Source organism: Scatophagus argus, chromosome 21 (genome assembly GCF_020382885.2).
Source record: "Scatophagus argus isolate fScaArg1 chromosome 21, fScaArg1.pri, whole genome shotgun sequence".
Lineage (NCBI taxonomy): Eukaryota > Metazoa > Chordata > Actinopteri > Scatophagidae > Scatophagus > Scatophagus argus.
The window spans coordinates 9144320-9163460 of NC_058513.1; the positions used below are offsets into that span (position 1 = coordinate 9144320).

The window sequence follows — 19141 nt, forward strand, 5'->3', positions numbered from 1 at the left end:
ATTATACTCTGCATTTGCCTTTCTAAATCTCTGGGTCAAGATAGGTACCTGGATGACATCATTCATATGCTCACAGCTTGGCGAGGGGCCTCTCAGTCCCAAAGAGAGAAAGATTGAGGGGTGCAGGGACAGAAGGCTTTGGGGCAAAGAAAAAGACAGAAAGAGATGTATATGGCCTGAGGCTTTCCCTTCCCTAATCCCCTTTTTACTTCCCTGGATGTCAAACCCAGAAGAGCCCCATTTCAAAACAGACGGCTGAGGGGTTGAGAAGGCACCCCAACCCTCTTTGCAAGGTATTTATTAAATTACAATGACTCACACCCACCTCCTCTTACCCTCACTCTCCTTCTTACACTACAGCATCCCTCTTCATCTTGGTAGAACAAAAGGCCACCTCTGTATCCACTTCAGTCATGCGGGGCAGGCAGACAGACGGATTTAAGAGAGTCAGAAAAACAAAAGTTTCGTTCTTTTCTTATGTGAGGGGTCCAAAGCTAGCAGTCCTCAAAAAAAGAGCCCAGTGGCCTGGTAAATAGGACCACTCGTCTGTGCTCAAGTGCTTAAACCCTGCCATTTGGCTTCTTCTCAAGGGCAGATTTGGTGTTAAAGGAAAATAGTGTCAGGGAATTCTGCAGAGCAGAAAGAACGTGAGGAAGAAAATGTCACAAAGAGGAAGTAGAGAAATGGGCATGTAATTTTAAATGTCTTTTCAGAGTTCTTTTCTGTGTCATTTTGAACTATAGTTGAGATAAAGAGATATTTTCCCGGCATGCCAGGCTCTGATGTAGCCACTCCAAGAAAATTAAAGACCTAAGCATGAAAACATTACACAAAAAATCCCCTGCTATTCCAATATTAAACATATGAAAAATGGATTGCAGGGCGTGCTCATAAATGATTGGGGTAAGAGTGGGCCTTGCCAGGACGGATAAGGACACTGATCAATGACATGTGTCTGAGGACAAGGAGGTTAAAGTGGGCACGCAGGCGGGAGTTCATCAGCCAAGGCACTCCATCAAAAGTCTGGCTGTGGTAAAGCTGGCGGGCCCAACACCCACTGGGGAGGGCATGAAGAGACGGCTGATAGAATTAGCAACTCATTAGCATCCAGGCCCAGCTTCTATCAGCAGCATGTTCATCCGAGAAAAGAGACAGTGGGGAGGCTCTGAGAGAGATGAAGGGAGGGCAGGAAGGAGCAGGAAGAGGATGTAGAAATTATGACAGGTGAGGAAAAAGAATAAAAGAAGAGAGAGAGAGGCAATTATTCTGATTCAAAATCTGATGTTGATGAGGGAGAGAGAGGAAGTTAGAAAATGAAAACCAGGCGGGAAAATACTTCGCAGGCTAAAGAGACTATAAAGGGGACAAACATGCACAAGGGAAGAAGAGCTTCAGTAGGTAAGCAGGAAAAGAGGAACACAGAAGGGGGAGGGAAACAGCGAGGGGTACGACAGTGATAAAGCAGAAATGACTCGAGGGAGGGTGAGCCAGGACAGATATGAATGGAAGCAGTCGGAGAGAGGGAAAGTGACAGAGATGGAGGGGGGAGTTAGGGGAAGGACATAAAAAATGAGAGAGGGAGCGATGGAGAGAGAAACAGAGGGGAGACAGATTAAGGTGGAGGACTGCATTGGTCTGTGTCTGGACTTTGGATGACTAAATATGGTACGGTCCGTGTGCCGCCGGGCCTTCTGGGAGATTCTTCCAGGCTCTGGTGCTGTCAGGCACGCCTGGCAGATGAGCGTGTAGGTTAAACAGAGAGAGAACAGTGACAAGGCTGTTTAATTCCACTCTGTACACCCACTGAAATAGATGCTAGCTTTGGAGGGAGTGCTAATGGTTCTCTGAGACAGTCCGACAACACTATGCTTTAGCAAAAAAGCTGGCCTTTATTAAGAACATATTCTTTATAAGTCTGCAAAACTAATTCTATATTACTATAAAAACTGCGAAATGTGAGCCAGTTCCACAAAATGTCTCTGGATCTATTCGCTTTGCCAGGATGTCAGCACAGTGGTGGAGCTGGTTGACCTTTGAAATACTAAGAATCTGTTTCAGCAGCAAAATTCTCTGCTTTCAGCATCGACAGTGTGTTTAACAAGCCACAAGTTCCCCTCAGTGGGGGCACACATTGTCTTTCATTAAATGTGGTTGAAGTAGCAACAGCTGCAGGCCCATGTCTCTGTCTGAAGAAGACAATGAATACCACACAGAAATGCTGCTGGCTGTAGCTTCATATTGAGCTTACAAACATGAAAGTTGTGTTGATCTTCTCATGTAACTCTCTGCACGAAAGCCAATACGTGTCTTTTCCAAATGTGGAGCTACTCCTGTAACAAATTTAGATTTATTCCATGTTTTTAAAACAAGCGTCTGTCAGTCTAAGACCGATATCACTATTGACACCAACTTCAAGCTGCTCATCTGGGATTTGATTTTGGTATTGGCTACCATTTTGTTTACTTTTAGATCACAGATTGTGCCTTCAAAGATGGATCTGACCCACAAACCTGTCACCATTTGGTATGTTTAAAAGACATTTTAAACATGTTCATGTGGCAGTTAAGCGATTTCCAAGTGAATGGCTGCTTGGAGTGCAGGGGCAAATACAAACTGCATACCTAATTCATCACTGCAACATTCCTCTGTGGATTAATGGCAAGGAAAATGCACCGACGTGCTGTAATCCCCAGTGGCTAAACTACTCCAGTGTAAAAGAAAAAGCCCATTTGTATTATGGGCACTGTATGTGAAAAATATGGAGCTTTAAGAGTGGATAAAAAGTTGTGAATCACCACAAAGACTACTCAGGCCATTTGGTTACTAGAACGGATTCAATGGTTTTAATCAAACAGGGACAGTCAGGGAAAGTTAGATTGAAAAGAGGTGCGTGAGGAATTAAAGGAGCGACACAGAGAGGCAGAAAGACAGGCAGAGAGGGAGACAGACAGAGAACAGGAAGATGACAGGGTGGTCTGGTGGTTTCAGCAACGTTTTTTCAGCTTCTCCCTGTCACCGGGAGATCATCCCATGTTGAGTTGTCTCTCTTTCAAGCGTGGGCGCCTCTGTCAGAGTTCACAGATTAGGAAAACAGAAGTTGCTGAGAGGCTTTATTTGGCTTGGGTGTAGAGGAGGGCGCGATGGGAGGTGAAGACAGGAGAGAGACAGCTGAGCCACTTTGTACCCCAAGTGGGAGCTTTTCACACTGCTCTAGAGAGTTGGCGTGGTGGCCCCACGAAGAATACGGGTTTGAATGGAGGTCTACAGGGTCGCCTCTCTCAGATGACAGCAAGCTGGGGCCCATACTGGTGCCCTGCTGTCCCTCCAGCCTGCTGTACAGTAATCCCTGGTGGGGTTATTAGTGGCAGCCCAGAACCATGGAGGACTTTTTAATTGGCTAACAACAGGGCCACCTCCATCCTCATTATCATTATGGTGAGATGCATTGTATGAATATAAAGGAACAGTGAGAGCAGTGACAAAGTCAGAAATCTACTTTTGCACAGATTGCACATGGTTTTATGCTGTGGTAGACACCATGCATCGGAATAACAAGGATTATTTTGATTACCGACTACTTTTGACTACTAATCTGTTTTTTTAAACAATATCTCAAACTGGTGAGAAAAACCCACCACAATTTCACAGAGCTCAAGATAAAAAGATAAATTTTCTGTCAGTAAATTAATCAATTATTCGCCTAATTGATTCAGCACTTTATACACACACACACACACACACACACACACACACACACACACACACACACACTTACACTCATTCAGTAGGTAAATAAACCTGTCCAGATGAATCAACATGACTGACAGGCCTCAGGTAACAGGGGTCAGATATTAGTAACCTGAATTCCACTTGATGATAGCCAACTCCGCTGTGGTGACGACGATGCTGCTGTTTGTGTAAGCTTGTGTGTGTGTGTGTGTGTGTGTGTGTGTGGTAAGTGTGGGGGTGTAGGATACTCAGAGTTCCTAGCTGGCATTCATTAGGGACTGAGGAGGAGGGGAGGAGGAGCATGGAGAGCTGAGGGCAGGAGGGGGTCAACTCTCACAGCTGAGAGCGTCATTAGCAGGGGGATCACTGACAAATTTTTAAAGCCCGCTTATGTCTGCTCAGAGCCTGTGTGTGTGTGTGTGTGTGTGTCTGGAAGGATAAATGTGAAAACTTTCTAAAGATTTTATTTATTTTTTTCTTTTTTTGCATTTACCTCCAGCTTTCAAAACTATTCACTATCACCTATTGCTATTATATCACAAGAGAACTACAGCATCTGAATTAGGGGCCACAGCTGAACCACTTGCTGTCTGTCAGTGGGATAACAAGTGCTCGTGAGGCTGAATACAAAGCAGGAGAAGAAAAAGCACCGTAAAACATCAGTAAGATAATCCCTGCATCTGGCAGAATGAGACACTGCAGGGAGAAAGACAGAACGCCCAGCAGAGGAATGCAGCAGCTTCTGTGGCCCAGCCCACACGGCTGGCCCCGAGTCCAACAGCGGTTCTTTAAATCAACAGAACCTGATCCAGAACCGAACAGGAGGAGAAAAGGCGGACAGCGCGAGGTGGAATATGAGGTCAGGCTAGTTCTCACAGACTTCACAGACAGGACGTTGTGCTCAGCTGCTGCTCTCTGTGACTGTGCACATACACGTTTCAGTACAAAATCAGGAAACCAAAAAATGCTGATAGGACAAGTTGTGTATTTTTCTGTTAATGAGATGTTTTGTGAGATCAGTGTTTTTTGGTGAGAAAAGGAAGGTGCAGGGAGGAGAAAAGGACATGGACAGACGGAAAGGTCTGGGCAACAGTGACTCATTAATCTCAGGGTGAAACAGGGTTAATTTGTGAGAAAGAGGACAAGAAAAACACAGATATTTAGAATAAAGGAAGCTCTTTGTTTCATTTTCACATCCAAACATTCTGCTGTTTTCTGCTGCAACAAGGAACTGGTAACAGCAGCTTATAGTGACTTGCCTGTTTCAGTAATAGGATGTGATGCCCAATTTCTTCTAAAGGAAATTCAAATTACAAAACAGTTCGCCTATGATGCGACCGAGTTCTGATGACAAATTAATTTTCGAAATTCTTAAAGCTGAACAACACTGCAAAGTGTAGAAGGATTGCAACAATGGTGTCTCTCTAAGACACAAGCCAGAGAACAATAAACACCAAAGAATCCTTTTGATTTGAGCCACATCTAAGGATTAATAAATCATACTGAGGTGTCGCTGATAATAACATCCAAAAGTTTTATGTCCCCAGTTAACTGTTTCCAAAATTAAAAATATTACTGTTAACTCGGGAGTGAGGGAAGAAAAAGCTGGATTCCTTAGATTTTTCACTGACAGAGCTTGAGACTTGGGAGCGAAGACACAAGAGTTCGAAAAAAATTTATACGCTCCCATGTCAAAGTGCTTTCAGACACAAGAAATATTTCCTGTACATGTGCCTTCAAGATGCGCCTGAGAAAGGGATAACACCCACAGCCCCGCGATGGCAGGCAGAGCCACACATTCTCAGAGTTTGTCACTGGATGAAGGCCATGCAGCGCGGTAAAACAAACGATGAAGACATGCAAAAAAATGCTGCGAGGTTAAAGTTCCCATGTGCTCTGTTTTGAGTGTGTGTGTGTGGGTGGGTGGGTGAACTGAGGGCTCCCTGATTGAACATTTCCCATGAACCTGAGCACAACCGTGACCGCAGCTTTGCAGCAGTGTGGTTGGACAGTGGTCGTCGGGGAGAGGCAGGTGAGGCGTTCCTGGATATGAGAGGAAGTAGCTCGTTTGGAGGAATGGAAGGGTTTAAGGAAAGGAGAGGTGAGCGCTCTTTCAAGGCCCTTTGAAGGCTGGCTGCGGTAGGCAGAGCCGCGGTTTTCCCAAAAAGCCCCCCTAACAGGAAAACAGTCTCTTTTTTTCCATTGCACAAGAGCAACCTCTACCCCACAGCCGAAAGCAAGGACCTGCTTTGAACTCACAGGGGGAAGAAAACCACAAATCATTTTATTAAGTGCTTGGAATACTCGCACGGTTGCGTACATTACGCTTAAACACACACGTTGTTGACGGACAAACACATGCTCTCTAGTAGTTTCCTTTCCAAACATGTGCCCACACTCACACATGAAGACACACTGTGAAGGATGCCAAAGCTTGTGACTCACCAGGCAACTCCCTTTCCCCTCATCCCTTGTTCCTCTCCTCTGTATCTCCACCTCCACTTATTCTCTCTCACGGTAACGTTAGCATGCACCGGGTGACCTTGACGTGACCTGCCTAACGGTCAGAGTTCAGCGGTCTCCCACTGAAAAGGGAACAGACCCAAACTGTCTATATTTCAGTTGACCTATAATAACACAGCTTCCAAACTGCCCAAATTAAAATGACAACTACGTAATTTGTCCATGCCCTCCAGAACAACACACAAGCATTTCTTGATGTGACCAACTGTAACCACAGCTGCAGCTGCTCTGCCTGGCTGAAGCTGTATACTACAAAATACACAGGCCTAACATGTTAATCATAATACAGCTCAGCCTGTCTCTGCGGGTCAGAAGGCACACAACGCTTAGTGTGAACGTGTACGTATTGCAGCGTAACACAAAATTTATTGCAAGGTGATGCACAACGTTTCGGGGGCTCTGCGCAAAAACAACTTGTAGGTTTAGGGAAAAATCATGGCTTGTATTAAAATAAGTAATTGGTTAAGGTTAAGGAAACACTGTGGTTCGAGTCCTCGAATGACTGTGGTCATGCTTTAAAAAAAAGAAAAAACAGGAAACACACAGCAGTCTCTCATGTTAAAGTCAAATGTTTGGTTGACCCGTCCATCAACCCTTACCCACTCCCTGTTTTATATCAACGTCAGCTCGGTACCTCCTTCGTTCCCTTGATGACTACTTCTAAAGGTCTTTGTCAACTGAACGCTGTCATCCTTCTTGGGAGGACGCTGTCTGTAAACAGGTCAGCACGCTTGCAAAGACGGCTAATTTTATGGCAGCAGCCTGTGAATGCCTCGCTTTGCCTTCTGTGCTCTTATGCTGTGTAGCTGTCAACGAGATGAGCAGAGCTGAGCTAGCAACTACCGTACGCCCGGTCCATTGTCAATCCAACTGCTGATAAGAAAGTAAACAGATGTAGTTCCTTTGGAAGAAAAATCAGCCCATCACATCTGAAAAACCTGTTTGCCGTCAATACAGAAGACATCTATTGTGTGTATCCAGGTCAGGTACTGATAGGCACTAAGTGGGGACTGACACACACGCGGACCTCACACATATGCGCGCGCACACACACACAAACACACATCCCTCTTCATCTGGAGAAAATGTGTGGCTGACACATGCAGGCCTAGCAGGGTGCAGGGAGTGGCAGGATGAAGCATGTGAATCTTTGCCCCTGGATGCTCTTCCCACAGTGAGAGACAACTTGGGTGTCACGCCGACGAATGACAGGTATTTTAACAAGAAAAGTAAGCACACACACACACACACACAATTTCACTCAAAAGGAAAAACACACAACCACTTAAGTCAGCGGTAAGACAGCATTTCAACTTCATTCTCACCTATAAAGAGGAGACGGTGTCTGCGCATGTGACTGTGTGATGTGGGTACTTTATCACACCACATCCATCTCTAAAAGTCATATCACAATATTAATCAGCCATTCCAGAAAACCTGGTAGTGTTATATTCACTGTTGAATCAGGTGCCAGAGCCTGATGTAGCAGCCTCTGCTGTACAGCTGCAATATGAAAACTGATCATTCTGATCTCCGAGTTCACCCAAAGCTTCAGCGGCAGGATCACAGTTGAGCAAAGCAAATTTTTTAGTTACCTCGAGGATATTTGATCAATATGACAAAAGACTGACTCAAGGAGTTGATGTGGGGTTAAACCCAGCTAAAACCGAAAAACAGGGACCGACAGAAAGAGAGATGTAGCATCTAGCTTCGCCACATCAAACTGTTGAAGCCACAGAAGAAAAATACAGTGGATGTGTTGACTTAACTCGCTCAGGTGGATGGCGCCAAGGGTTCTGAGGGATCCTGCTTTTCGAAGGAGGAGAAAACGATCTGCTTATGTTACTGCAGCAGTTTATCCATCTCAATCCATCCGCTTTTCTCTGGGGTTCATAAATACCACATACAAGTGCGTGCACGCGCACACACACACACACACACATACACACATGAGTGAATAAAATCTGCACTATGTTGCTTTGGATTAGCTGCCACATCATGTGCCTTCAGCTGCTCCTGGCTCTACCTCCTGCGCTCTGTTATTGATGGAAGCAGGCAGTGATGCGATTAAATAATGATGATTAATTTGCAAAAACAAGGGGAGTGATGGCCACGCTTCAGATGAGCAGCACTTCGCTTTAGACACGTTCGACTCAAACGTTTCCTCAGGTTTACACTTGTGCATTTTGTCTGACCCCAGTGAAGTGTGAGCATTCAGGAGCCTTCTTCGTGGACCCTTTCCAGTCATTTGCGATGAGAGTGAGAAGTAGGTCAAGTGGCTGACACTGTTTCAGTGTGCAATAGGGGCATACTTTAAGTCTATTGAAGCAGTTAAGATAAGCAATCTGTATGGGACTCTCGCTTTCACTTACAGGCTTGTTGCTGCCTGTGAAGGGAGAGCAGATGAACTCAAAACGGGTGGAGCTCATCAGTGTTGTCAAGTCTATGTTTTCCTGTCACACCACGAACTGGACTTCAGTATCAAATGAAGCTTAGAAACACTTTAATCCTCAACAAACCACAGAGAAGACACAACTTCAACCTACCTGACACTGTTCTTCGTACTTTTCTCTTTAAACCTGAGCTGCTTTACAGGATTCAGAAAGAGGAGTTTTCAATGATGATTTTTTTTGACACAAATGTTTTTCAGTATGCACGTGGTGGCGTCAAAGTGAGAAGGGAAAATATTAGAAGTGACAAACGAGTTGGGAGACTTAGTGAGGGCAGTGCCGAGGAAGACGGGAACCGAGAAGCGCGCTGCTTGCTTTGGCATCCGCACTTGGCTCTCATTCCAAGTTGCTATTAAAGCTCGCTGGCTCCGCACAGCCAACCTCTTGTACCTCATATTAAATCCTCGGCGCGAGCTGTTTTTCTCGCTTTTTTGCTGCGACCCACGGGCCAGTTGAAAACCGAGGAGGCTGACACCTGTCTGCGGTGTCCGCCGCTCTGATCCAGCGCGCCCTGCTGATTCAGCGACCCAAACACCTACTTACAGTGAAACGACCTCAGCCTATAATAAAGTAATGACAGTCATAGCGTTCATTTAAAACAAATGTCAGGTAATGGACAGTCCGTCGCGGCAAGCGCAGTGAGTCACTCTTTTCTAGTCTAACAGAACAACTGGTGCGTAAAATTGAAATCTGCTTTCCACTACAACACGAACACGGCGGACGTGAAATACAAAAGCACAGGAACCCGCAAGTTATACACTTACCCAAGTGTCAAGCCGTGGATGTTGCTGTCTTTGAATTTCAAAGGACGTCCCCTGAGATCCACGCCAATTACCCTTTAGGTTCTCTTGTCTTGTCAGAAATTGTCCTTTCCAGACGCTTAAGTCTTTCGTGTTTCTCACTCTCTCCACGTTGAAATATTAGAAGGACAAGAGAAACAACATAGTCGAAAATGAGGGAACAGAGAGAGAAAGAGGGACTACGGCACCCATTCGCGCCCGAAGCTCAAACCAACTGAAAGCTGTCCAGTACATCCATAGGTTGTAAAGCGAGCCTGGGGTAGGCTACTCCCCATTAAAATCAAACCCAGATTTCCCTTACCGTGTGTGCGCTCTACACACACGCACAGAGAGAGAGAGAGACAGAGAGAGAGAGAGAGAGAGGGAGAGAAGAGAGAGAGAGATATTAACATATTCCAAAAGCCCACGGTGTTCTGTTAAACTAAGTTTCATTTTACTTGTCATTTGGTGATGCGTATAATTTTGTTGTGGAGCCAGAATCACGCCCAAGCGAAAATAAACTATTGATCAAATTACCACTTGATTCAAGAGCAACACAACTGGTCTCACTTTTACAACAAATACCTCCGCCGCTTTAAGGACTCATTCTTACTGCGTTGCCTGCTCTAAATGCCCCATGGCTCGCAGTGTTCACAGGCAGCCATATGGAGGTCGTAATAAGAACACAGCGCTGAACCTGTTGAAACAGAGTAGGCCTAGTGTGGCTCCGGGGTTCACAGAAACAAGAGGCAGATGCAGAATGTTTGAACTTGTTAATCCTAACAATAGTCCAACACATACTGGATTTCTACGCCTGTGCGTCAAGGCAGCGATGTTTGGATGGTTTTATTAAATATGTAGTAATAAAAGTAACATCAGATTAAATATGGTGTTGGCTCGTGGTCGCATCACGAGGATGAATGGTGTGTGTGTGTGTGTGTGTGTGTGTGTGTGTACGGGTAGAGAGATTTCGTTTTGGCACAGAAAATGTGGCTCTGCGCCTTCGGCCGTGACAGCGGCACATTAACCCATTAAGTGTATTCATATGGTTTTATACTCCCATCTTAATGTGCAGGTTAAAGAGCAACAGCTAAATGTGGTGTGCCATGATTAGTGTTTGCAATTTTATATCGCCCGTCAGGGGAGAGCGTGCGTAAAAGCGCACCAGAGGTCACCGCTTTACATTAAGTTTAATGTGGCAGCTAGGCCTATTTCAGATGCAGTCAGTGAGAATGAATTATTTTGATATTGACATCTAGTTACATCTGGCACCCAAAGGGAATAAGTGATGAGTTTTATTAGATTTTCTCAGCCAATCACATCTGAGCAGCAGAAACATTTTGTAATAGAATAACATATGTCACATTTGTAAAAACCAGTTCAGCAGAACCGCGAGGACGGACACAATCCGCTTTAATTTACAGGCGACAGCCCGCGTGTTGCTCTCTGTGTTATTGCAGGTGCAGCTTCCCAGCCGACGGGTTATTATTCGAGCATCGCGGTCGATCAAATCCAGTTCCCGGCTCCGCTATAAGCTGATCAACATTCCTCTTGTATTTGCTATACCATCCTCTGGGAGGAACAGCACAGCACGGCACGGCACAGCACAGCACGGCCCGGTCCGGCCTGGCTAGGCTCGGCTCTGGACAGAGTTCTGCTTTTATACATTTATTCCGGTAATTCATGCCAAACAAAGCCCGCTTAAAACGTATCAAAACCCGCGGAGAATTAAAAATGAGGGGCATTAACCCCAACCCTCCTCTCGTGTGTGCGCGCGTGTGCGTGACACCGACATCAGAACACACCTGCAGCCAATACTAATTAACGATGTCAGCGACGAGGCAGAAAAAAAATGAACACGACAAGGCAAATTAATGGGTTTAAAGACCAGAGGGAAAACTTGGTGCCAGCTTCATCATAAAATAGGCTAAAATCAATTAAACTCAATCAAACCCGAGCCAGGATAAATGACGAGTTATGGTGTAAAGAATTGCAGCAGTTTTGTGCTCGTTAATTTTTTGACACGTTTTCTCCCAAGAAACTTGCAGCCTGTATTTATCGTTATTACTCCCTTTGCTCCTCCGGCCTCCTGTCCACTTACGATATTCTTTTATTTGTCTAAGCCAAGTTCCTCGTTGGAAATGCTCCTCTCCTTCTTGACGATTTTTTCACGTGAAATCAGACCTTTGAACGTTTTTTTCATCCGCTCAACCGGCGTCTAAAATAGTTTTATAATTAATCTTCATTATTCTCTTCTATTCATATTTTTCCCCAGTGTTCTCTGTTCTTTATTTTTATAATTTACCACGAACTCTCTGAAATTCTCTCTTATTGTGGGGCTGACGCTGTAGACGCACTTTTTATAATTTGCTTTCAATCATTTGTTTTAACAGTTTAGTTTAAACGGGGACATCTGAGACAGTCATAACAGGGTTTCAATAATTTGGTCCAAAAGAGTTTCTTGGAACTGAACTCTAAGTCTTCGCAGCAAGGCAACAAACTGAGCAATTAACCCTGTTTCTAACAACTGTTCTTTTACACACCGACAGCCCATGTGTACACATTTTTCCATAAAAGGCCAATTTTGAAGCATTTCTGTGAAATAATGCAGCCCCGTCAGCCGGGCACTAATCTTAGTAGATTATCTCTTCAGTTACAACTGGGAGAGAATGGACTGCGTTTAAGACAGAATGAAAGAAAGCAAGACCAACAACAGGCAACACACTCACTTGCTGTCAGATGGGATTCAGGCGGGGAGCTCTCCTCGGTCCTTTAGAGTTGTTGCACTTGGATCAGGCTGCTGATTTTGTCTGCACAACAAGCCTCAGTGGTCTGTCTGTCCAAAGCCCGGGACTCTCAGCGTTGGGTTCCCTGCGGCGGACACCCTGGAGAAAATGTCAGCCTCCGGCTTTTTTCTCGCTTCATTCTTTGGCACCCCTGTTGTTGGGCGCCCCTGCTGTTGAGCGCAAGGAGAGATGCTTACCTTGTCCAGGGGAAACCCCTCCACCTGTTTTACAGTGGGGGGGTGGCGCCCTCTTGTGCCCGAAAAATGATAAAGCTCCGTTAGGTGGAAGAGCTTAAGTTGGAGCAAATGGACATCAATTTAAACTCTTCTAAGCTCTTCAATTTGAACTCTTCTCTGCAAGATGTGACGTGGATGACTGAGAAACTAGAGGTGCACTCACCCAGTTTAGCTGAAAGACTCATTTTTACATTCTGTCAGTCCAAATTCATTGAGGTTCTCGGCCTCATGATATTAGAAGTTTGCGTAACGAGACACCCCATAAGTAAAGATGAAGCAACATTACTTAGGAGCCCCCCCCTCCGTAATATAATGGCATTTGTTAATACAAATGTGGAGACTTGTCAAAGCAAGAAAAGCACAGGTGGAACTAATAACACTAACGATGCTGTAGCTGTCCATGCAAGCCCTGCAAGTGAGCCAGCGTACGCAACAGAGTGCTGGCACTAAAACTCTTCTGTGGAAAGCTGCCATCATTAATGTTATTGGTTCCATCTGTGTTTGACAAGTCAGAATCTTTGCTTTGAAAATTGTCTTTAGCGCTGTGATAAAATGAAATGAAATGAAATTCGGGGAATAATTTGAGTGTAAAAGTGATTACACGAATCAAAAACTTTGTGTCACTCAGAGTTGTTCTATGGATTATGGTGAAATGTGGGTGCACAGCAGGATTTGTGTGTGATATGTTAATAAAAGTGATTGTATTATCGATTAGAATCCAAAAGTTCTTTCAAAGTCTTAAAATAAGATTTTACCCCCATCATGTTTCTCCTTTTAAACAACATTTCCATCGGCTTTAACTCATCAGAATATTAAGACCATGTTGTTATACAGGCATTTTAACACGCTTGTCCAAACACCATGCATTTGTAACGATGGACCCACTGATGGTTCAACTGCTTAACACTTTTCAAATTCTTTCAGAAACACTCCAGTTACCTCTGACCTCTTCAACCTGTGAGCAGTCTTCAAAGCCTCAGCAGCTTTGGCCCTTCAGCCGCCCTGTAACCACGCACACGTCATGGTGTTAGTGAGCAATTAGCTTGTCCATATGGAAACAAATGATCATCGACCTTAAACGTGTCATGCCGTCATGTGGACTCACTCAGAGGACAATTTTGTTAGAGAACTAAAGCTTTCAGTTAACAGCAATGATTAAAGTTCCTGCCCGTCATCTTCGTGCTGAAGGAAATGCTTTCAAAAAGTATGTTTTTCATGGGTTTGTTAAAGGTTGATACATAATGCTCTAAGGTATCCATCGTTGAGGAGAACAACTTTGGCGTGGCTGTTTATGAACGTTGTGGATTAAAGCACAGATAAACACTTATGCATCATAAGAAGCCATTGGCAAAAGTAAATCATCTGAAGCAATACAAAGCGTTAATACAACTTACATTGTTGTACATTTTGTGTCATTTGTTACCACTTATAGAAGTGGTGCTGTCTGACAAAAGTCAAACATAAAAGCACAGTATGCGTTTTCTACCATTAGGGTAAATAAATGAATAAAAAGTAAATAAAAACAAAAGATGTACTGCAATGAGGTAGTGGGATATCATGGAATCATGGGCCACAACTGATGAAAATCTGATGGGACTCAGACAGAAATGTTCATATACAAGTAAGTCTTTTAAAGTTTTATTCATGTTACATTTAGTCAGGTTTTCAGATTTCAATGAGGAACTATTACATAGAATATCTTTAAAGTATAATATATTTCCACGCCTCTCTCATACACCTGACATTACTTCCACTGTGTGGGTACTGTTGCTTTAAAGGTGCCTTCATTATACTGCAGGCTCCTGCTGATTCCCTCCAGGTCAGTTCTGAAACTCTGCATTACTGCACAGAAACGTGCACACTGCATATCCATATGCCCTTACAGTCAGCGGTGGAGAAGTGGGCCAAACGCAGTGGCACGGTGGAACCCAACCGACTGATAATTAGTTAGCTGCTGGCAAGAACCCCAGAGATGATAGGTGGGCGATGACTGGGTTAGGGGGCAAGGTTATGGTAGGGTTTTGTAGAATATGAACAAAGGATAGTTAAAAAAAGAAATAGAGTGATAGAGAGAGAGAGAGAGAGAGAGAGAGAGAGAGAGAGAGAGAGCACTGAGGGCACTTCAAACGACATTGAGGTCCAGTGTAAAAATAAACATCTTGAGCCCCTGGCAGCTAACCCCCAGCTAAAAACGACAGCCGCTTGGGTAGCCCCGCCTGTTTACTTTCCCTCTGCTGACTCATCTTAAGCCAGGATGGCGTGTTGGCGTTATTGTATACATCTTCTCACACAATCACTCGCTCAGGCCTCAGCTGCCACTCCACCTCAAAGCCCACAGGTCCTGAGTGGGAAAGAAAGAGATATTAATGGGTAATATACCAACATGTCCTTGGGCAGTGTGTGTGTGTGTGTGTGTGTGTGTGTGTGTGTGAGAGTGCAGGACTACAGTCTCTCTGTCTCTCTCTCTCTCTCTCTGTGTCACACACTCACACTTCCATTACGTGGGGTGCGCAGGATCACGGTAACATGTCAACATTAATGAAGGAGAGCTATCAATAGCTCTTCTGCCAGTATTATTGTCCCATCCATCATTTTGACATCACACCACTGAAGGTGGTCCCTTTGCAGCTCACATTGATGACTCAACCGCAGAGAGTTCTTAAATGAGGATACCTTGGGGCCGAGGGAGGAATCTGCAGTAACCCAATCTGCACTCTTGAAGACTCGGAGGATGTGTGTCGGCCTCAGTGTGTGTGTGTGTGTGTTGAGGGGTGGGGTGGGGGATGCTGTTGACTTGCCGTGGGATCATTTTCGGGTTAGCTGCTTATATTTGACAGCAGCCACTGTCCAGGGTGATGGTGGGAAAATGGCTTTCCCACTCAGTGTGTATTGCATGTGAGAGAGAGAAAAAAAATTTGCTTGAAACTGTGTGTCTGTTGTTATACATATGTATGCATGTCTGCGTATTGAGGAGGGGGTTCAGGTACCTCTCTGGTGGTATTTAGACCCTTCATTTGTGTGGAATCCAGCATCATTATCCCAAAGTGTTGCCAGCTGGAAGCGCTTGGGAGTTCCCATTTGAACTCAATGTGTGTTCTGAAGACGCAGAAAGAGCAAGAGAGCCGAAACACTTTAATGAAAGCTCACGTTCTGGTTTTCATTCAGCCTTGATATTCATGAGCGGCAGATTCTGTCTCTGTCTTGTCGATTAGCTAATAAATTGTACTGCCACAACAATGGCCACCCAAGGCTACAGAGCCGCTCTGTGAATTACTTATAATCCAGTGAGCTGGAAGTGGATGACGGAAGTTCAATCCAAGCGCACTGATAGTAAATAACTGCCAAATAAATCTGCAATCAATTAGCAACAGAAACTTTAAATATTTGGGTATTCCCCTCTTGCCCATTAACTTCAAAAATGGCTATTATGTCATCGCTCAGTTGATGGAATTGCAACTGGAAAGAGTGAACACACTGAAGAAACTGGGACTTGTCCTATTGTGGCACCATGAGGTTGACATTTGTGGTTTTGAAATATCTCAGCAAGTAATGGCACAACCCCCCAGACTGAACTGTAATCATTCTGGTAGTTCCTCTACTTTGATCACAGATGACCACGGTGCAGTCAGACAGCTTTACAAGTGTAGCCTCACCTCCTGTAAGAGGTTTGTACCACTAGATGGCAGTGTTGCTCTAGTTTGATGCGCTCCTCCACCTGTTACAGGGTTTACTAAGCAGGTCAAAGGAGGTGACCATTGATTAAGGCAATATTAAGACAGTCAAAAACGATTTAAACTGACACCAGGCTAGAGTAGAAAAACTGTCAGACTGATAGATAAAAAGTTTCTATGGTGTGATTTAGGGAGTCTATTCACTGTCGCACTCTGCAGGTGTAAATCCTGGAAGATGAAAAGGCGTTTCTTTGGATTGAATAAGAAGAATTCTGCTTTGTGTGTGTAAACTGTATTTTTGTTAACGCTGAGCGTAAGATGGTGGTCTGTAAGAACTATCATTATTACCACTGTAGATTGATATTCTCTAAATCGATAACCGTAACTATCTGTCTCCAGTCAGTCTCAAGTCTCAAGTATCTATGAAGAGAAAGTTTTCTTTGTCAGACCCGGTGGTCAGCTTTCTGCACTCATTTCTGTATTGAAGGGGTATTTACCTTCAATATGGTTTGTATGGGCTGTAAGGAGGCTCTGGGCAGGTCAGTAATTACAATGCAATTCAAAACCAGCACTTCCATCATTAGAAGGATGTTTCCTCTCACCAGATGAATAATATTAAACGGGCATAATGGGTTTTATGGCTCACACCTTTTCTGGGAATATGTTGAAATGTCTTTTGTAAGACAACTCAAACTGGCTTTTAATTTTTAGACAATGTTCGTGCTGTTGTTTTGAAGGGATTAAAGCGATATTACAAATTAAAATCATTCTGTTTCGCTTGACAATAGAGTATGACCCATGTCTTAAGTGGCACATCAAGTTTTGGGTAACACTATGGGAAATTCACTTGACAATTGCCCAACCAATTACTGGAGTATTACATTGTCTTGTTCATTGTGGTCTCTTTCAGCGTAACACGAACCATTCCTAAATGAGACTAAATGCCCTCTGATTCAAACAAGTTCATAGCAGTGTTCCCATGGGGTCAACCCTTGTGCAATCTGAGCTGAAAAGCATCCCATTTGGCTCTCCCTTTACATTCGGATCCTATTGACAAGTGCATGCAGACAGGCATACAACAACACACACACACACACACATACTCACAGAAACCTGCCCCCTTTGAGTCTAAACCTCTATAGCTGTATATGTCCATTCCCTAATTGGTGGTTCTTCTTTCAAAGGAGTGATTATGTGTGTATGTGTTTAGAGGCGTCCTCTTTGCAAGGCGTCTCGATTCAGTCCATCTCCAACGCCAGAGGGGACAAAAGAGGCACCCGTTCCTCCTCTTGGGGCGAGGGGCCGTTGACACCAATAAATCCCCCCTTCCACTTCCTCCCCGGTGTGTTGGGGTTATGTCAGGAATGTCCTGGGTCCCATTGTCCCCTGGTGCTCTGTTTTTGGTAACCCATCACCAAGCATTCTCTGCCACTCACAGTGCCTCCTCCCTCCCCCTTACACACCAACACACATACATGAGCACACACACACACACACACGTCCACACCCCCTGGGTTGTGTGTCCCCTGGTCCCTCACTCTGAATAGACCACCTCGGCTGAATACGACAGACAGGCAGGCGTCAGGACATCAGGTCCAGCAGCCCAAGTCGTGCATGGCGGCCCCGTGGGGAAAATACAGCCAGTTATTTTCACCTGTTTGGTTCCCTCGTGCTCTTTGTCTTACTGGAGAAAGAAAATAAAACAATGGCCCGAGTGTTTCAGGCTCCGCTCTTAATGCCCATTCTGTCCTTTCGGTGGGATCGAGTACGTTGTCCTCTTCACCAGTCTATAGTGATCACAGTTAAAGGACGCATCAATTTTGCGTGTGAAGATTAAGAGATAGCAGAGAGTTGAGTTTCTCAAGTTTAAAGCAAAACATTAAAGCCATTATATGTACAATATTTAAAATTCCCCAATGTATCCAACAGAGATAAACTGAGTTTACAATCTCTACAAGAAATGTCTCATGTCTGCACATAGTGGCACCAGCTGTTCCAAACATAGTCTTAATGGCTGCTACTGATTCTGCTCAACAAAATTTATCAATAATGATTCACTGTTGGACCATCTGGATCATCTACAACTGACTTCACAGTGTATAATGGTTAAACTGACTCCAAAGAGCTGAAACTTTACCAGAAATACTGCATGTCAACTGGACAACACGCAGACAGGCCAAAAAACTGAACAACAAAATGGAAAAGTACAGAACTGTTCTGTACCTCTCTCTCTCTCTCTCTCTCTCTCTCTCTCTCTCTCTCTCTCTCTCTCTCTCTCTCTCTCTCTCTCGTGCCTCATTTCACCAAGATGCATGTAAACAAGTTCAAGCTAAACATTTATTGCCTACAGAAACAGGATATAAGACACACAAAGGCATAATAAGAATAAGCTGTTTCACTGATTCTTAAAGCACTACCTTGTTCATTAGGTAACCTTATTGCTCAGTGGACAAATATTTGCGTATATTTTTAACGGCAGGGTTTACCTTTTTTGACTGCTGACATGTTATGTTATGAAGAGACTGGACAAACTTAAATGTCATATGTATGGGTATGAAAACATGACCTGTCTCTTTGGCACTGTCATGCGCACATTGTTTTTGTATGTTTTTGCATAGTACATGATGCAAGGGCCAAAATATAAAGCATTGCATTTGGCAGTCATTATTTCTTTTGTTTTGCACTCAGTATCCACTGGGTTCACTCAGTTTCTCGGTTCCCCAACTATTTTGCGAATCTCTCATGGTCAGACATAGCGCACACACATATTCACAAATCTTTTTGTCATGCATAGCCATTCAAGACATCATGTGTCCATTCATTTCAAGCATTCATTCAGTCTCTAATAGCACACATGCTCTCCTCTCTGGCCTTATTTTTAGCTTCATCTGATGCATTCATTCCAATCACAGGAGAGGTAACATCACGTTCTGTTGCTGCTGCTGCTTCCTCGTGTCACCTGGCTGC

At 44.3% G+C, this 19141-nt stretch overlaps 1 protein-coding gene across 3 annotated transcripts in view; it reads right to left on the minus strand.

Moving 5' to 3' along the window:
- ntn2 (netrin 2) overlaps positions 1 to 12525 on the minus strand; it is a 43226-nt gene extending 30701 nt beyond the window's left edge. Inside the window, exons 1-2 of one of the 3 annotated variants that reach the window (XM_046377326.1) lie at positions 12465 to 12525; positions 12211 to 12366 (exon numbers count right to left, since the gene is read on the minus strand). The gene's annotated coding sequence lies outside the window, so the exon portion shown is untranslated. Of the gene's footprint in view, positions 1 to 9466; positions 9734 to 12210 lie in introns of those variants that run through there. The other 2 variants (XM_046377325.1, XM_046377327.1) reach the window with 2 other exon arrangements.
- Between the last annotated feature and the right edge of the window lie 6616 nt (positions 12526 to 19141).